Source organism: Salvelinus sp. IW2-2015, unplaced genomic scaffold (genome assembly GCF_002910315.2).
Source record: "Salvelinus sp. IW2-2015 unplaced genomic scaffold, ASM291031v2 Un_scaffold3726, whole genome shotgun sequence".
NCBI classification, from domain to species: domain Eukaryota; kingdom Metazoa; phylum Chordata; class Actinopteri; order Salmoniformes; family Salmonidae; genus Salvelinus; species Salvelinus sp. IW2-2015.
The window spans coordinates 28696-34258 of NW_019945003.1; positions in this window are offsets into that span (position 1 = coordinate 28696).

The following is a 5563-nucleotide window of genomic DNA, read 5'->3' on the forward strand; positions in this document are numbered from 1 at the left end:
GTCCCTACACTATTGCCTAGTGCAGACGACACACAAATTTATCTCCTCTCCGTTTCCCCTCTCCTGATAACCGGTGCGTGAATCCGCATTCTGCTCATCGTCTGGCGAGCTACTCCATAGTCGGTTGGGGATGACGGTATCACCACCCTCAAGCCTGAACCGCGGAAGAAAACGGAGCTCTTTCTTCCTCTTCCCTGGGAAGGAATGCCCGTTCCATGATCTCGCCATCACGCTTGACAACTCCATTGTTCCTCACTCCCAGAGGCTCTAGGAACCTTGGCGTGATCCTGGACGAACACTCGCTGTCGTTCTCAACCAACATCAAAGGCCGGTGACCGTTCCTGTAGGTTTCATTGCTCTACAACATATCGCAGAGTACGACCCTGCACTCACACAGGAAGGGCGCAGGTCTTAAATCCAGGCACTTTGTCATCTCCCGTCTGGATTAACTGCAACTCGCTGTTGGCTGGCGCCTCCCTGCCTGTGCGATTAAACCCCTACAACTCATGCCCAGAACGCCGCCAGCCCGTCCTGCGTGTTCCAAACCTTCCAAGTTCTCTCACAGTCCCACGCCGCTCCTCGCCCTCTCCATCCACTGGCTTTCCAGCTTGAAGCTCGCATCCCGCTCATAAGACGCCATGGTGCTTCCGTTGCCTACGGAGCTGTGAGGGGAACACGGACCTCCGTACCTTCAGGCTCTGATCAGCCTCCAACCCAAACAAGGGCACTTGCGTTCATTCCACCTCTGGCCTGCTCGCCTCCCTACCTCTGAGGAAGTACAGCTCCGCTCAGCCCAGTCAAAACTGTTCGCTCGCTTGGCACTGGCCTCACATCGTGGGTAGCCAATGGTGGAACAAACTCCCCACGCACGCCAGGTCAGCGGAATCAATCCCACCTTCCGGAGACACCTGAAACCCACCTCTTTAAGGAATACCTAGGATAGGATAAAGTAATCCTTCTAAACCCCCCCCCCCCCCTTAGAGTTAGATGCCACTAGTCAGGAGGGAGGAGAAGGTGGCAAAGAGCTTCCTAGGGTTAGAGGCAGATGCTTGGAATTTAGAGTGGTAGAAAGTGGCTTTAGCAGCAGAGACAGAAGAGGAGAATGTAGAGAGGAGGGAGTGAAAGGATGCCAGGTCCGCAGGGAGGCGAGTTTTCACTGAGTACTCACTGAGTTTGTACCTAGTCAGTGTTTTCCTCAGTTTTCTATCAGTCACAGTGGTCAGATAGTCTGCCACCATGTACTGTCTGTTTAGAGCCAAGTAGCATTTTCTTAGATTGTTTTGTGGTGTGGGTGATGAGTGATATATTTTTCTCTTTGCTTTGTGATGATTTGGTTGGGCCAGATTTTCTGAGTGCTGTTCTGAGGCTCTATGGGGTTGGTTTGGGTTGGTGAACTGAGCCTCAGAACCAGCTGGCTGAGGGCTCTCTTCTCTTGTTTCATCTCTTGACATTGTAGAGCTGTGTGATGAAATGTTTCGGGGTCGCTTGTTTTTAGATGGTTGTAAAATTTGATGGCTCTTTTTCCTATTTGAATAAGGAGGGGGAATTGTCCCAATTCTGCTCTGCATGCGTTATTTTGAGTTTTTCTTTGCAATTACAATACACTCTTGTAAAACTCAGCATGCAGAATTTCGACTGGATGTTTGTCCCATTTGGTAAATTCATTATTAGAGAGTGGACTCCATACTTCGCTGCTATATAGAGCGATTGGTTCTATAACTGATTGGAAAACGTTGTGCCAGATTCTAATAGGAATTCCAATTTTAATATTCCCTTTAATGGCATAGAATGCTCTTCTTGCTTTGTCTCTCAGCTCATTCACAGCCATGTGAAAGCTACCTGTGTTGCTGATATTTAGTCCTAGATATGTGTAGTTTTTGGTGTGTTCTAATAGAACTGTGTCCAAATAGAATTTATATTTGTGATCCTGATTTCCGGACCTCTTTTCGTTTTTAGGTAAATGTCAGAGCCCAGGTCGGACAGAACCTGTGCAGATGATCTAGGTGTTGCTGTAACGCCTCCTTAGTGGGAGACAGCAGCACCAGGTCATCTGCGTACAGCAGACAATTGATTTCAGTGTTGTTTTAGGTGCTGCAGATTCTTCTAATGTTTTTGCCAATTCATTAATGTAGATGTTAAATAGTGTTGGACTTATTAAGCAGCCCTGTTTCACTCCACATCCCTGAGAGAACAGGGATGTTTGCAAACAAGTCTGTTTGCTTGTTGCCAATTTTAACTGCACATTTGTTTTTAGTGTACATTGAATTAATAGAATCATATGTTTTCCCTCTAATACCACTTTCTATTTGTTTATTAAAAAATACTTTGTGCCTAAATGAATCAAATGCTTTTGCCTTTGTTTTTGTTTACTTGTTTGTCAATTAGAGTGTGGAGGGTATAAATGTGGTCTGTTGTGCAGTAATTTGGTAAAAATCCTATCTGTCTTCTGCTAAGGACGTTGTGTTCATCAAGGAAATGAAGTATTCTGCTATTTATGATACTGCACAGAATCTTCCCCAAGTTACTCTTAATGCAAATTCCTCTGTAATTATTTGTGTCAAATTTGTCTCCATTTTTATAGATTGGTGTGATCAATCCTTGGTTCCAAATATTGGGGGAAATACCTGCAATGTTGAGGAGTTTGAGTGTAGCCAATTTGAATTTGGGGTCTGTATATTTGATAATTTATTTAATTCTCTCTCTCTCCTGTCTCTCTCTCTCTCCTGTCTCTCTCTCTCTCCTGTCTCTCTCTCTCTCCTGTCTCTCTCTCTCTCTCTCTCTCTCTCTCTCTCTCTGCCTGGTTCCTCTCTCTCTCTCGCTCCTCCTGTCTCTCGGTCCCTATTCTCCCTCTCTCTCTCTTCTCTCTCCTCTCTCTCTCTTTCTCTTCTCTCTCTCTCTCTCTCTCTCTCGCTTTCTCTCTTTCTCTCTTTTCCTCTCTGTTCTCTCTCATCTCCATCTCTCTCTGTTCTCTCCAGCTCTCTCTCTCGACATCCCCCCTCTCTCTCTCTGTTCTCTCCATCACTCCATTCATCCCTTCAGCCAGTCCAGAGGGTCCATCTCTCTGAGAGAGCTCATAATCAAGTCAATTAAGAGGGTCCAATGGCCATAGCAAATTGATCTGAGTTATAAGATTATCATTAGAGAGAGAGAGAGTCTGACTGAAGAGGATTGGAGGGGCAATATGAGTTCATTCATATCACAAGCAGGACAAAGGATTTGCAGACTGATGGAGAGAGAATATGTTCCTTTCTCCTAAAAAATTATAGTTATTATGAGATATTCCTGTGACACTTAATATTCAGACAAGTCTCCGCATATCCAGAAATAGCAGATATATCTCTACCTCGTAGAACCTCCAAGTGTCACTGACATAGACACCGATAGCGCTGCCAGTCAGCCAGGGGGTTAGATTAGACAGCCGCAAGAGTCGCTGCCTTCAATTCCGAGAGACCACTAATTGTTTCTGAAGAAATGTAATTTTGTCTTCCTGGGTTCCTTGCTCAAGGTGTCAGCACCTCAGCACCTCTCGCTTGTACCTGAGGTTTCACAGGGCCTCCGGTGCCCCCCAGCACACCGTTTGATGTTTCTGAGGTCTGTCAGCTCCTCGCGTGACTCCATGGAAATTGAAATCTGTATCTATTTACATGCCAGGTTAATAACAAAGATGAAAGTCAAACAACCCCACCTGCCACTCAACCCTGATTTTATGCTGTGGCAGATTCCCTATCACTGTTACAATGGGGTTTAAAATACAACCCTGGTTTTATGCTGTGGCAGATTCCCTATCACTGTTACAATGGGGTTTAAAAATACAAAGGGGGGATGATTGTGCTGTAAATTGAATTGGTTAATCCCTCTATATTTCTATAGAGCTATCATTCCAGATTCCAGTATGTTTTTGAAGTAATTTTATTACATCTCAATCTAAATTCAGCTAACTCTTGCAGAATGACCTAGATGCAAAGCAGAGGTCCTTTGTGAGTGTGCAGTGTATGTGTGTGCGTGCATGCATGTGTGTATGTGTATGTGTGTGTGTGTGTGTGCGTACACGCTTGTGTGCACTTATTCTTCTGCAATTTTTGCGGGCTCCGAACAAGCACAGGCTTCAGCCCAGGTCTGGCGCAGTCACAGTCACCCAGTGTAGTTGGAGCAAATCAACATCAACAAGCCCGTCTCCCACAGTGTCTGGTGTAGAGGTATCTCTAAGCAGCCCTGTCATGTTAGGAGACATCAGCTGACGAACGCAGGGCAACTCTAAACATGTCAATTGAAACTCCCATCAGAAAAAGGAAGAGAAAATGTCTATCAATCGTCTTGACGTTCTACTCCGCTACGATTAACATCACTTAGCAGTCATGCATGAAGACCTTTCTGACTGCTGAGAGGATGGTGGTGCGTTGAACACAAAACTGACTGCGGTAACTAAGCGATACATCACAGACATCCCATAATACAACTCTAACTGATGGTGTCATCGGCGTGCCGTTACAGGCATGTCCAAGACTTGAACTGATGATGTCATTGACTGAATTCATCAAGGCCGATAAGACACGTCATGTTTCAAAACTACAGAATAGCAGTTGTAGTCTGTCCTTCTCATTATTAGACAGGGCTAGAGGCATCGCTGGCTCTGGGAGAACTGCAGATTCACTAGACAATATTGCCACTTGCTGGTGAATTGCTGGTAATACACTACAACGCCTGTAAAAAATACATATAGGCCTACAGTGGGCCTATAGGTCTATAGTACAATGCTGATAGTGTAGCCCAGGGGCATTCAACTCTTACCCTACGAGGTCCGGAGCCTGCTGGTTTTCTGTTCTACCTGATAGTTAATTGCACCCACCTGATTAGAGGGGAACAATAAAAACATGCAGAGGAATGGTCTTTGAGGCCCAGTGTTGAGTTTGAGGGGTGTAGCCTATATCAAATATCTTAGAATATTTGCATTTCTGGATTCACCTTCTAAGACAATGTGATTATATCACAGGCACAAAACACCTTCGGTCTCTTGGGGAGTTTAAGGAATCATGAACATCAATCTCAAAAGTTATGGTATTCCGTTTGGACCTACACTACCACCACTGCGCATTAGTTTGAACTGCACTCTATTCACGACATTCTTCTGAAGACATCAAAACAGGATGCTCCTGAATACTTTTGTGTCATATTTAAAAAAGTTGTACATGTTCTTTCTTTTTTCATCCACTGCAATCCCTCACCTCTGACAGAGAGACAGAGAGACAGAGAGACAGAGAGACAGAGAGACAAAGAGACAAAGAGACAAAGAGACAAAGAGACAAAGAGACAGAGAGACAGAGAGACAGAGAGACAAAGAGACAAAGAGACAAAGAGACAAAGAGACAGAGAGACAGAGAGACAAAGAGACAAAGAGACAGAGAGACAGAGAGACAAAGAGAGAACGAGACAGAAGAGACAGAGAGACAGAGAGACAAAAAGAGAGAGACACAAGAGAGACAGAGAGACAAAAAGAGAGAGACACAGAGAGAGAGAGAGTGTGTGTGTATACAGTTGAAGTGGGAAGTTAACATACACTTAGGTT